The following is a 15,653-nucleotide window of genomic DNA, read 5'->3' on the forward strand; positions in this document are numbered from 1 at the left end:
AAATATTTTTATAGATAATTTTTTTAATAACTCCTATCAAAATTTCAAAATTTTACCTTGAGAAAAGTTAAAAGTGATCTTATGAATGCAAAACCAGGAAACTCCTTTTAAAAGGTGAGCATTGATGTTACTAAGCTTTGTCTAGAAAATTGAAAATTCAAAAAATATCTATTGTAATAAATTCTGCCTTCAAAATATTTTTTTTAAATATTTCATCGCAAAATCTTTTCTTTAATAAGAAAATTATATCAATTATGCAGATTGCTGAAAAATATTGATTGTTTCAGCTGAATAATAAAAATCAATCAAAATTGCTTAACAAGAAGGCGTATGAGAAGCATATAATCCGGATATTAATTTCATTTATTTCTATAACATAAACCTCAATTCACTTAACCTCAATCCATAAAGCGTTAATCCGTAAAATCTCTGTCCATAAAAAATCTCTCCGTGTACCGTAGAATCCATTTTACCTTCAAAATCCATTTTTACCCTAAAATGATGCTTTTTACAGCAACTTGATCCGTAATTTTTTATAAAGTTGATGAGATACCGATAAAATAAAGAAAAGTTATTCTAAGTTTTTTTTATGGATAGCTGAACATTTTTAGTACGAAAGTGCAAGTACAGAGCGAAATCCTGAATGTCGAAAGTGAATTGGTTTAATTTCAAAAGATTATTAGATTATTGTACAAAAAGTATTATTTTTTCCCATAGTAAATCAGTTGAACGATTTTAGCTTTGTTTTCATTCCGCTTCCACAATCTTTGAATATGAAACTGAAAATACTTCGCTAGAATACTGATGTATTACCTAATAAGAAAGCCAATTTTGTATTTAAACATGAACATCATAGTGATTAAAATAATTTATTGACATAATTTTTAATGGAATAGAGTCAAAAGCTTTTTAATATCTGGAATTGTAATTTTAAGAAATGTTGGCAATAAAACTGAAAATATTTCTTTTCGTCTAAGCAATTAAATTTGATGTAATACCTAATAAATCATACATTAAGATAATGTTTAAACAAGGAAAAATTCTTTATGAATGTAATTTTATTAAAATGGGTACTAAATCTCTTAGAATTCTGAAATTTGAACTTTAAAAAACGTTTAATTAAATCTTTTTAGCATTAAACTAACGTGGACATTTAAAATTGCACCAAATTACATTTTATATCTCTTTGTGTCTTATGACTCTTATCTTCCTTTAAGACGTTCTGTTATTTTAATTAAATTTAACTGAAGCTTTTTAATTTTGCATTTTCATGCATGTTTTCATGCGGCTCGAAAACAAAAGACACTGATTGCGAATAATGACGCTAAAATTCCAAACCTATTACAGCAGTACTATATGCTTAGACTGAGGGAAAGCTGCTTGAAAGTAGAGCATAGGGATTTTATGTTAAAATTCAATATTGGTTAATGCATCTAACTCTTGACTGATTATTAAAGGAAATATTCTATTATTTCCATACAAAGTATTTAACTCAACACTCGGTAAGTCGTCAATTCTCTCAGTTGTGCGAAGATAAGCATAAGCACAGGGTGTCAAAAAAAAGAACTCGATGAATAACTTTTGATATAATGTCCAGACTACTGCTCGGTTTTACTTGTTCAAAAGCTTTGCCATAAATGTGCTAAAAAATTTAAGACAAGCTGTATTTAAAATTGCTGAAACAGACTCTATGATATTCTTTCTCTAGATTATGATAAATTTTTTCAGAAAGATTTGGATCAAATTTTAATTATGCTTTTCAAAAATTGAATAAATCAGAAACGATTCCATCGATTTCGGGTAAATCTTGTATTTTGTTACTTGCAATTGCATATTTTGTGTAAAAAACAATTTATACCTCACATATTGAGCTTTTTGACTAATTTTAAATGGAATAAAAAAATTAATAAATAATTTGCAAAGTTACAACTTGTTATACAGCATAAAGTTTTTCATTCCAGCCCTCCCCCATAATTTGAGATGCAAGAATCCAAATCCGTCAGAAAAATTTATGTTTTTTTTCAAAGACATTTGCTCTTGATTTTATAGTTAAAATAAAGTCTTCTCCAATTTATAGTTAATTAGCATATTTAAGATTAAGCACTCGAATAATTCAGATCGAGTCTTTAATAATTGGAAATCCACATTGGAAATTGGAAAACTACGAAACGGAATTCTAAAACAAGATTCCAAGGAAACCTTTTACAGTGATGTGCCTTCAATTAGAAAATATGCTGAAATTCACCAAAGGAAGGACAAGCAGTTTGACAAATTCTTAATTGAAACAGCCAGCACAGCTCACTTCTGTATCCAAAGAAAAGAGACTACTTTACTACCTTCCAGAATTTGAATCCTAGTCAAGTTCTTGTTGGAGATAAAATCTGTAAGTCTGATATTTTTGGTACTGGTGATATATATTTTATCCTATAAAATGAGTAAAATTGTATTTCACACCTAATATTCGTAGAAATTTAATAAGCGGTTATAATATGGATTTAGAGGGAATTACAATGAAATGGGGTAACAACAAAGTGGCTGTATTTGGTAGAAGCCATAACTATTTATTTATTGTACCTAGAAGTGACAAATTTTATGTACTTAGAGGCTATATTGAAAGAGTGGTAGTAACTAGAGAACTAGCATTTAGTACAGGTCTAAATAAGTAATTGGTTCATAAAAGTGTTTGCTACTTAAATATTACAATGGTAAATCATATGAGTCAAAACAATGTTGCAAAAGGTTTAGATAATTCGTATGGTAAATTTGATTCATGTAATACTTGTAAAATAACTAAATCTACTGGAATTAGTTTTAATGCAAATTATGGTATAATGACTAAAACTGTATTGGAGACAGTACACATGGATGTTTGGGGTAAAAGTCCAGTAAGTTCATTTGGTGGAGCTGAATATTTCGTATCGGTAATAGGATTTTTCTCGTGATGTTGAAACTTTAACTAGAAAAGGTAAAAGTAAAGTTTTTAATTGCCTTAAACTGTATTTAGCAAACTATGAAAGGCAGTTAAATGTTAAACTTAAATCTGTAAGTTGTGATAATGGCATGGAATTTTGCAATGTAAGATTTCAAGATTTTCTTAGTGAATAAGGTATATGTATGGAGAGAACTTCAGTGTAAACTCCAGAACAAAATGGGGTAGACGAATCTTATAATTTAAATAATATAAATAATTTAAACTAATTTAAAGACAAATTTTGTATACTAATTGCACGTTTATTACGTTTTTTTTCCGCCCTCATTCAGCAAATTTTTTTGATTGGATGTTAAACATGCTTGTATACATATATAAAACAGATCTAGATTAGATTTTTAGATTTAGTTGAATGTATGGATGGGCTGTAGCTGTCTCATGTTACGGAGAGTAGAATATTCTTATTGATTGTTTTCTTTTTTAAAAGTTATGTCATGTCTAAGTTTGTTATAATTTTTCTTGCTGAATAAAAGTTCTTGTAAGTTAAAGGATGATTTTTAATTATGCTTGCTTAGCATTGTCCACTACGCAATCAAGTATTCCAGCAGGAGCTATCTTAAGAACTCATATCTTGCGCAATTTTTAACGAATTTTAAATAAAAATGAATTTAATAACTCTTAAATTTTTTATTTTTATTTTCATTAAATATTTATGAAGTTATTAGCAAAATACGTAAGGTGAATTTTTTTTCAATACGAAACCAAAGTAACCGATATAATTTAGATATTTTTTGCTAGATTTTTTGGCATATGGAGTTTAAAAATAATTGCTTTCTTTCGCAATTTATTGTAGGTCTTCCGAAACTTTGAAAGTTTTAAATCTTACTGCTAAATATGAAACATCGCATACACTAAACACCTCTAAAGTTAAAAAATAATCTTTTAAGTATTTCTTGAGAAATTTTAAAAAATATCAAAAATGAAAACTTGCTCTTCTATTATTACAGGGTAGTCTGATCTGAGGTCTGATCAGGGTAGGGATCTGAATAGATTATATTTGCAAAAAAGTAGTTTTCATTCTTGGCACACAAATTGGTTTCTTTTAATTTTTATTCAACATGATAATGCAAATTCCCCAAGAAGGAGGTTTTACCAGTAAAGGCCTTGGGATTTGACCATTTTTTTTCACATTGATACTTGACCTAAGAAGTAGAAATATTGTATGCTGGAAAAAGCACGCATAAAGTTTTTTCACAAAAATTGCGTAAAGCGAAAGACTGAACACTCTTGCGTCTTGAATCTAGAATTTAAAGACTCTATTAGTATTAAGTACTTTTTACTGGATACAAAGGAACAATCCTCAAAAGGAGGAAAAGAGTTTCACATCTCAGCAATGTAGCTAGGGAAGATTCTATTTTAATATCTCATTTAATGAAAAAAAAAGTCTTGTTTACGAATAAACTACAAACACAACTACTATCACCCCTTTGTATTTGGGTAAACGCTTTGTATATATCTTATCAACCATTTTTCCTATTAACCATCTTTTTATAAATTTATTTCACAATGGAAAATTTACAAGGGAAAATTTACAAGTATCTTTCAAAGTGCATTACACCGAATACGCACTAAGCATAAAGTTAATTTTACAGCTAGTTATTTTGATAATATTATTATTTTTCCCAATAGTGTTGAAGATTACTTAAATCTCCTAAAGAAATTCTCTGACATATTTATCGCCTCTTTTTAATCGCTTCTAAATATTCTTTTTTCAGAAGTAAAATTCAATTATTTCATCAATGCAATGTTTGCAATGGCATAGCATATCCTAATAATAATATGAATGTCATTAAAAAAATATGAGATCCAACTAATGTTAAGCCTCTCCAACGCTTCATAGGTTCAAAAAATGTGTACAATAAATTTATAAATAAATATGCTAAACCTAAAACCCCTTTCAGTAATCTCCTGAAGAAAGATATTACTTGCCATTGTCTCCCGAATGTCAAGAAGCATTTGAAATACAAAAAAAATATCTTAAATTTGTAAACTAGTTTAAAATTTCAATCCAAACGTACCATGTATATTGATGCCAACTAATGTGATAATGGAGCCATTTCATTACAGCCAGATAGTCCAGGTGTCAAACAGCATTCCATTCTAGTTTGTTACGAGCATACGAAAAGAATTATGCTGCTATCGAATTGGAATGTCCCGCTATTGTTTATGTTTTAGCTAAATTTCTCATTTTTTTTATTTTGTAATAAATTCCACATATATTCAGATAAGATGTTAGTTTCACTAAAAAATGTAAGCATTTAAAGGGAAGGGTATTCCGCTGGACTTTATAAGTGAGTCTGCATGATTAGGACGTAAAATACACAAAAGGCTCCTCAAACTTTGAAGATGAGGCTTTATCACGAACTTTTCTCTAAATGAATGATAATAATAGTAATATTAATATTTAAACAAATAATGGAAACCCTTTTTTCACATATTTTGCATTTAGATGAAATTCGTAAGACCCAACAATATGATAATTGAACTAGAAATTTTCTTGCAATTAATAATGTTTTATTTCTGATTAAATCCACCGATCTTTACAATTTAGTATGTACGATTCTTACATAAAATGCACAAAAAGCTTCTCAAACTTTGAAGCTGGCGTGTTATCACGAGATATTTCTGAAAATAATTATAATGATGGTTAATTTATTGCCGAAACAAATAAAGGAAACCTTTGCTTTTCCTCTTTTGCATTTAAATGAATTCGTGAAGGCCAACAAAATTATAATTTAACTGGAAATGTTTCTTTCATGTTTACGTGAATAAATCCAAATCGTGTTCGAAAGTTCTTGCTCCATTTTCATTATTTAATATTACTCACGAAAAATTAAGTCCTCCTGGAATTCTAAGAACGATTAACCTTTTAATGCATGTTTACTATTGTAAAAAAATATTACTTTATATAATACAAATTTAAATAAGACAAGCCAAATCTTTTAAATTAGTAAAATCCTAGACATAAATGATTTGGCTTACTTCAGACAGTACGCCCGATTGGAAAAATCTATGAATTAATTGCAAAAAATAGTGTGGGTGGTTTTAAATATTATTATTCTACTAAAAAAGGTTTTACTTTCCTAATTGATCATTACATTCGTCGTATGTATGGTCCTTTGAGACTAAATCAATTTTACATCAATATTCTTTTTAAATTTAAACCAGTAACTAAAACTAATTACTATTAGCAAACTAGTAAAGTATTTTGAGTAACCGAACACACAACTTTTATTCTTCGCTTTAAAACAAATCTTAATTAAACAATTATTACTTAATGCCCAGAGACCGGAAACTAAAAAGAATTGTGAAGGATTAAGACAAACTATTGTAACGTGCTTAAAATATAAATTCAATAATTCTTCTGAAAAAAAAAACGTCTTATTATGAATTATCGAAAGAAGTTACTAAGGAATATTATTTGAATTCACGCTCAATACTTAAATTTCCACAACATTATTTAATTTTCATCATTGCCTCATTCGCAAATTTTTTATCCGAAGAAATTTATCCACTAATGGAAGAAGCTGAAACAATATCTATTATGTTGCAAGATCGAATCATATTGAATTTTTTTCTAACGATGCAGTAAGGAATGAAGATTTTAAATACCCATTGCAGGAAAATTTAATCCTAATTTTAGTGCACCATACATAATTCTTGAAAAGATTTCAGATATTAATTATAAGATAAATGATAAGAATATTTAATTTAAAGTAGATAAAAAATATGTTCCTTTATGATTCAAAAAATTCAGTTGAAATGTATTAAAGAAGAATATCTTTAGATAAGAAAAATTTCATCATGTATTTTGAACAAATGGCTTAGAACTGAAAAATAAAAAAGTTCTTTAAAGTATTAAGAGTGAATGTCATAATTTGTAATTAAATAATAGCACTATAATAAAATTTTTTCCTACTACAACATTTCTACTGTGATAAATTTGTATCATTTTTACAAAAGTAAGTCTAGTACATGGTTACATCAAATATTACTCTCATATATTGCTTGTATGTAAATATTACACATTTTCATGTTACTAATGCTTCTCCCATTGGAAAAGTGTTACAACTAAATAAAAAAAAATTCCACTTCTTGGGAGTGGAATCTTATGTAAAAATCTTTAGGAAATCTTTTTATATTATTTGTCTCAAATCTCTTTTTGAAATCGTTATTCATGCACTGTAAAAAGTTTGTTAAATTTACAGGAAAGAAACTTAGTTTTTTTCCAGTAAAAGGGAATTCATTTCACAGAAAATATGCTACTTAAAAGCACACGCCTATCATTTTAACAAACAGACTATGTTGTTTTAACGAATAAACTTGTAGCAAAAATAATTATAAAATAATCATATCCATATTGTGGTTGGCACGAGCCGAGAGCAGAATTTCTCTGACCAGATGATTCTTTTGAGATTCAATATTTTTGAAATCACCGTTGTTAACACTTTCTTTAGTCAAGTGTATCAATTTTGCTAATTCAGAATTTTTATCATACCTGTACTGAATTCTGATGTATCTTGTTTAAAGCCAGCCTTAGTGAACAGTAGTTGAGCTTTTTACTCTTTCCCAGGCTGCAGTTACCCACAAGGAAGATTGTGAAACATCAATTTTTAAGTTTTCTTTATTTGGCCCAACTAAGCTCGTAATCAAGTGTTTTAAAATCAGTTGCTGATAAAACACTTTGGAGTTTTTAATGACACCTTATTCAAATGGTTTGCAAACAGACGTTATATTTGGAGGATAGAATGCAATTTTTGCATTTTTAGATGAATATCTGGGTGAGACGCTTTGTTATCAATAAAAAGAAAGAACTTTCCTCTATTGTGGCCCGTTTTCCGATCAAGTTCAAGCAACCACTCATTAAATCCTGGTCGTCAATCTTCCAGTCAGTAAATCCTGTATCATGCATTCTCGTAGATTCACTTTCCATTGTATTCTAAGACTCAATAAATTCATTCCTTTTAGACATCAGGGCTTATTTGATTTTTTAATGATCAATGGGGTTCTTCTTTTTCGCCCTTCCTACTTGCGCAAAGTGAACTCGCCAATCTTTCTTCTGACTTTTGATATTCTTGAAAAAAAAGAACTTTCCTCTGTCGCATAAAGTAAAATCGTCAATCTTTCTTTTGACACTTTTCCTTCCACGCAATTTTCACCTTTTAAACCCTAAGTTTTTCTGGTAATCCCCCATAAGAATTCTAATCTCATCATCTCCTCTTTAAAAAGAAATCACATGTCTCTTTCGGAATTTTTCTAACCATCCATTAGAAGCTTTAAAATTCTTTACCATCAGTTTCTCAGATGCGTCTCTAGCCTTTTCCTGTAACATTGGTGCTGATAAGTATTTCTTGCTTATAAGTTATGAAATCCATTCAAAAACACATCTATCAATTTTTTAAACCCAAGACCGTTTTCCGAACCCATTCTAATTTTGATCTTATTTCCATTTTCACACCAAAGTCTCGCTAGTTTTTCTCTATTTTTAATGATTTCTTTAGCCTGAATCTTTCCAACATTAAAGTGTTCGGCCAATTGGCAGAGCTCAATACAATATCATGTAATATAATGCATATGCCAAATGCATATGATATTGCATTTTCGATGGTTGAAATACACTATAACTTCAATTATTTTCCTTGGAAGTCAAGGATTTACGAGGTATTGTTTCACAGAAAGAGATTTGCTCAAGAATTAGTATCGTTTGAAAGTTTTATCTCAAATACTCTTGCAAAATAATTTCAGACGTACCTACAGAGAAATGAAAATGTTTTTCCTCATTACACAGTTATTCAAGTAAGTCATATAATACTGATTAGACACTTATATTCCTACTTCACGAACCCAGTTAGTTTCAATCAATAGGCTTATTCCCTTTAACACCTCTCCCTTAATTGTTACAAAACGTGGCAATAAAAGTGGATAAGGAAACATGACAGGAGAATGATAGATTCTTTAGTACAGAAACAGCTCAATATTTTTAGTTATGGGTGAAGCTAAAAAGTTGCATGCTTTAGAAAATGAAGGAAATGTGCATTTCTTCTTCCTTTTTCAACCACGTTTAACCACGTCGCCCTTTAACCACTTGCCTCCGTGTTCGGGTTGAATTTTGTAATCGATTTAAAACTAACTTCCCGACTAGCTACAGATTTGAAATTCGGCACATTATTCAGAATTGGATGACAATGCATGGAAATGAAGAGAAAGAAGACATGCAAAGTAAAATAAAATTAAAATTAAAGAAAAATTAGTATTTTCGCAATTGTCTTTTGTTGTCGATTTGATTATTTCAAATTAGTGTCACATGTCAGTTGAAAAGGTTTTTGTATAGTGAGTGAAAAAACTGAGATTGTGGAAGGAAGTACGAAAAAAATCAAAATAAAAAATAATATTTTTAAAAACCACTTTTTTGCAGTGGAGAATAATAATTGAAAAATAAAAATTTCAAAAACGAAAAACGTGGGGAGCATGAAATACATAACAGTACATATACACATCTCCTTAATCATACACATGCCCAGTCACATCCACATATACATCCACGTACACATGCATATACACAAACATATTCCACATACACATCCACATTCAGATACAATTACAGACATGCATACACATATTCACATGAGCACACTTATACACACTAATATAACATTACTGTTATGTATTTCATGCGCCACACGTTTTTCGTTTTTCCAATTTTTATTTTTTAATTAATATTCTCCACTACAAAAACGTGGTCTTTTAAAATATAATTTTTTTTTCAAATTTTGAAAAAGTAGGGACGGTTTGAAAAGTAGAGAAGAGTTTGAAAATTATTTTTTGAATCAAAAATGACACACACACACACACATATATATATTTATATATATATATATATATATATATATATATATATATATATATATATATATATATATATATATATATATATATATATATATATATATATATATATATATATATATATATATATATATATATATATATATATATATATATATATATATATATATGCAAATCAATGGTTAAAAATTTGTGCGAAAAGGGCAATTCATGTTTCGTTTTCTAAATAAATGTTAGTATTTTAAAATCATTAAAATTGCATAATTAAATATCAACCTTATTAATTTTAGTTATTTTTTTTAAATTTTATTTTATAAACGTCATTGACCAGACGATCCAAATTTTGGGTTTACGACTACTAATGTTTAACTTCGTAGCCTAGTAATTTTGACTTTCTGAGTGAACCAACCAGTCTTTGTGTTACATGGAGAAAAAGACCGCGAGAACCTCCCACGGGTAGCCTGACGGTAAAGGGCTTCTTAACCGTGATCCGTCTTCCACTGAGAATATTTTACGTCAACACTGGAGTCGGTGCAAGCTGGATGGGGAATTCGTATCAACCAGCCATCGCTGGAATTCGAACCCGGTTAACCTCATTAGAAGGAAAATACTCTATTCCTTGAGCCATTGCGGCTCCAAACTTATTAGTTAAAGATTTTAAATTATCCAATATATACTATAAATACCTTGCACGCATCCATTTGCGGGTCAATCCAAGATAACTAACAAATCAAATGCGCTTCAGTACTTCAGTAAGAATGCTACATAAAAATCCCTCGAATTAAGCTTCGAACTCCATACGTTTCTGTTTTCATAGTTTGTAATCTGGCAATCTTATTACGAAAATATTTTAAATCATTCTTGAAAGATTCAGGTACGTGTAAGTTCATTTGAATTCGCTCCTAGCTTTATAGATTTCATTTTGTGCTTTGCTCGTAAACAGTTAGAATTTATAAACTATTTAATGCAGTACGCATCGAAGATTTCTTCTTTATTTAGCTCTGCATTTTTGAATATTTTTACCACTCAGGCAAAATACAACCCAACACGTGGCAATCATGCCATAAGCGGCATAAAGCTGATTTTCCATGCTGCCCAAATGCACATACTGAAAGAAAGAATTGACTCGATTACCATTTTAAAAATCTTATTTCAAATATAAGTTTCAAAAATATTAATGATGTATGCTTTTCAAAAACACAACTTCGTAAAATTATTCTGTTAAACAGAAATGCATTTATAAGAAGTTACCTTAGGACCTTATAAATTTGTAAGACTTTCTTCGCCAAAAGAGGAACTTATCCAAGAGTATTTACATTTTTAAAGATTAAATCAGCCTCCAGGCATGTAACGTTCTTCGATCGTTTCTATATTTGGAACATTTATTCGTACCAGATATTTCAGTCAGATTTTTTTAAACTCTTTGAGTTAAACCGATGCGTAGCTCTGCCATCTTTATTAGGTTCGCCATATAATTTTTAAAACGAATTCTGTTACGTCTTAAAATATATTTTCGAATTAGAAACAAAAAAAAAGTTAGCTGACATGAATCATAATTTAGTAGGGATAAGACTAAAAATAACTGAAGATAGCAGCTATCGATAGAAATTTTTTTATCGTACTGTTCTTATTGAAGAGTATGAAGTTTTGTAGGTAATAATGATTTATTCAGTTACGCGTGAATAAGACTTTTAATGTTTTAAGCAAAAATTATTTCCCTTAAAAAGCGAAATCTAAATTTTTGTTAAACACATCTCTTTTTTCACTGTGCTTTGATACAAAATGAATATATACACAAGTTGGTCAAGCCAAAATTATTTCATCTTCTTCCCACAATTATGATTATTTTTTATCAGACTCAATAATTTGTAAAAAAAAAAGTTGTTTATTAAAAAATATCGGCTAGGTTGCCAAAACTGAATCAATTGATGTTTGTCCGCTTGACTGAAAATAAAAACAGTAAAAAAATCTGAGAGAAATATATAAAAAATTTCCATTCCGATGCTAGAGTATGTATATGAAGACAAAGCATTTTTTTTCCTGATCCTAACAACTGTAGCGCAACGCTACAGCAAAAAAGCTAAACTGCCTGTTACATTGATGAATTGATAGGTTTATCATTTTCCTTTATTATTTTTAATTATATTTATAAGGTTTTTTTAACAATTGTTTAGTCATGTGTTTTCAGTTCTATGAAATGCTTAGGATGTCGGAAATTTCTTAAGGATGTCGTTTGTTCATGAATGCAAAAATACATTTTTCAAAATAAATAGCTATATATTTAAAATGCTTTCATTTCATACCATTTACCTTGTTTTTAAATTCCTTTCATTGTTGATTAAAATGGATATTTTTATCTGAATGACATGCGCCATCACTCCTTTTAAACTATATAATAAATTACGGTCCCGCAGTGGACAGATCGTTCAGACACGGTTCCCTGCAGATCACTGAAGTCAAGCATCACTGGCTGCGGTCAGTGTGCGGGTGGGTGACCACTTAGATCAGATCGGTATCGGTCCTCGCTAAACTGTTCTACCGTAAAGTGCTCGACTGCGCGTGCAGGTCGTCGGGCTACTGAAGCGGAGGGGCCATCCCCTCCGCAGAGGATCAAAATTGTGATGGCGTGTCTTCGGATGATCCTCAGGGATGTTTTCCAGACCGTCGCCTATAGCCCATTGTGCAGCTCTAGTGCGACGTAAATGAACTACAACAACAAGAATAAATTACGAAAAGCATTAATAATGTTGATTTTATTTTTATTTTCTCTGTAAATAGAAGAATTTATTATCTAAGAGATTGAAATAAATAAATGTAAATAAAAATATGACAAAAATGAATTCTAAAACTAATATGTAAAATAAAAGATTTGTAGTTGAGTAAGAAAATTAATGCTTCTATATAAATGCACAATATGAAAAAAAAAACATTGAACCAATAACATAAGTTCATGCAATCCAGTCTTAATTCATTAATTTTGATTGAAATGAAGCCTGAAAACTTAACTTTAAAGCTATAAATCGCAAGGAACTATTATTCCGTCATTCTTGTAACAAATTTAATAGTTCAGAAATAAATGAAAATATAATTGAGGAACTAGATAATATACTGTAGAGTATCAAATATTCACATCTACTGAATCAACTATTTCGGTAAGCGCTGTTGTCAGTGGGCAAGGAAAAACTACAAGGAACGCTCCGTGATGTTGTCAGAGTAGATTGTCCTAATATAATAATTATAAAAACCCAGTCAGGAAAACGATCAACTCAAAGAATTTCCAAAATCATAATCTGCTTTATTTTCTACATTTATTTGATATTTTGCTGCTTTCTTATCAATGCTTATCAATGTTAGATTTGTTATCGCTCTTATTTGTGATTATGGTATTAAAGATCTAGTCGATGAAGTTGTTATGTAATGCTGTAATGTTGAAAGATCTCGATATGAATTTCAATATGTAACTTAAAGCAGAATAGCTGAATTCTAGATGAAATTTATTATTCAAAATTAAAAAATATTTACCAAGAAAACGATAAAAATTTATTAATAATCAACATAAATGATATTAATTCGAATAATTCGTATGATTCTGTAGCATTCCGATATGTCATTGTAGTATTCCGAATTATATAGATTCAGAAATATATACTATTCTATTATTATTATAGTTCTAAAACCATATTTATTTATTGGAATAAACTAAGCAATGTTGACTTCACTTTAATTTGTAATGAATTGAAGACAAAAAAGATGTATTTTACCGTAATACACTCATCTGTAACAGTATGCGATTACGAAATCGAAAGTTATTGGTTGCAAGCATGTTAATAATAGAATGAATGGTAAAAATTATTGAGAAATTGTTAGCAATGTTCTAGTTAGTTTTTCCTAGTACTTCTGCCTTTTCTCAGGGAAATTTTGCTTCCTATTTGATACTAAGAAAATGGCTTCCGACTCTGCCAATGATTATGATAGAACTAAATGAAGACTTAATAAATAAATGGCTGATATTTTCAGGCTCTTCTAGAGGGTGTACTCAAGTGTTGCAATCGCGAATCACGATGATCATTTAAATAATTTGGCGTAACATATAAAATATATTTAAGTATAACAGAACGCGCAATAAGCAACTTTCGCTAAGTCTATGAGAAGATTCCATTTTCAAAATATTTCTCGAAATTTAAAAAGTAATTAAAAAGTCAAAAATTTGGGATTCGTAATTTGTTAACAATTTTACTCGTTTAGTTTCATTTTGAATATCATAAGGAATTCTCGCATTCCAGTATACAGACACACATTTTTATTTTCTTATATGTATAGATTATTTGTTGGCCTTCTCGCTTTCTTTACGTTATTAGATTAAGCGAAACACATTATTAGTAGTTCATCCCGTCAAGACATAGACTAACTATATTCAGAATCATCTGGCATAATACTGTTGGCTCCACGTAACTCATAATATTTAAAATTTACCACAATGAAGTAACTTTCTCCTCTACTAATATCTTCGAGGGGCTGAAAGAATCTATTATAAAAATGTGCAGTATTTGGTGCAGCTTTAATTGGCATCAAATTTACTCGAAATATTTTGCTTTCATAAGGCTATATTTGGCACCTAGTAATATTGGTGGCTGAGTGATTGTGCTTCGCGCTCCCGTGCCACAGGTCCTGGGTTCGATCCTCAGGCCGGGCAAGGTGGACTCAGCCTTTCATCCCTGAAGTGGGTAAATAAATGAGTACCAAGCATGCTTGGGAACTAAATACTGGGGGTTCCGCGTTCGGCTGACCACCTGACCGGAGCATCTGCTCCTGCATCCCAGGGCCCAAAGTCAAGAAAACTGAGATGGGTACAGTAGGCCTTGGCCCTCTAGGGGTTGTCGCGCCACTGAGTTTAGTTTTTAGTAATATTGCAGCAATTATCGTAACTTCTGCTATTATTATTACTACCAAAATGAAGCATCAATAATAGTAAAGGCCTGGTTTCTTAGGACAGGACGCCGACAGCTGGAAATCAGCGCTAACCTCTGATTGGTCCATTTGTGAGTTTGATAGTATACGTCATCGAACGCTCATCTTGAACTACAATTGCCGTCGAACTCAACTGCAGTTGGATTACAATGTGACGTTAACCACAGAAGCAATGGCGGACAACATTTAACAGCACATTGAAATCAGCCAAGATTTTGATTTTGACATTAAACATAGCTTCTTCATTAAACATAGCACTCTTCATTTAGCTCAGCTATAATGTGTTTTTTCTTGGACAAAGTCATTATTTGTTTTTAGAAACACTGGTCGACAATAACAAAATCAATACAAATTCAAAATAAATATTTGTTTACGTTATTAACGCATGCGCAATGAGAGATAGTGTCTGCGTTGGACCGACTGCTCACGCTGAGCTAACAAAAAAGTATTTTTTTGGCGTCAGCTCTAGGTCAACTTTCCGCTGACGCCCAGACAAGGTGCTAGCTCTAAGAAACCAGGCCTTGAGCTAACAAACCAGTATTTTGTGGGCGTCAGCAGGATGTTGACGTCCCGCTGACGCCCAGATAAGGCGCTTGTCCTAAGAAACCAGACCTTTAGGAGACTTTTTAAGCGAATTCGCATCCATTTACTTTGCTTCTTAGTATTGATGTAGATGTGTTAATAAGAAAGAAAAAACATTGGTATTTACATATTTAGAAAAGCTGGGAGCACATCAGCACTACTAATTTAACTTTCACCTATGAAGCCCGTGCTCTTTATTATTTTTATATATATTACGATCATCGTTCCATTTTGTTTCTTTTTGTAGTATACTCAATAAATCATTAGT

This window comes from Parasteatoda tepidariorum, chromosome 7 (genome assembly GCF_982258835.1).
Source record: "Parasteatoda tepidariorum strain Cologne lab strain chromosome 7, Ptep-v5.0, whole genome shotgun sequence".
Lineage (NCBI taxonomy): Eukaryota > Metazoa > Arthropoda > Arachnida > Araneae > Theridiidae > Parasteatoda > Parasteatoda tepidariorum.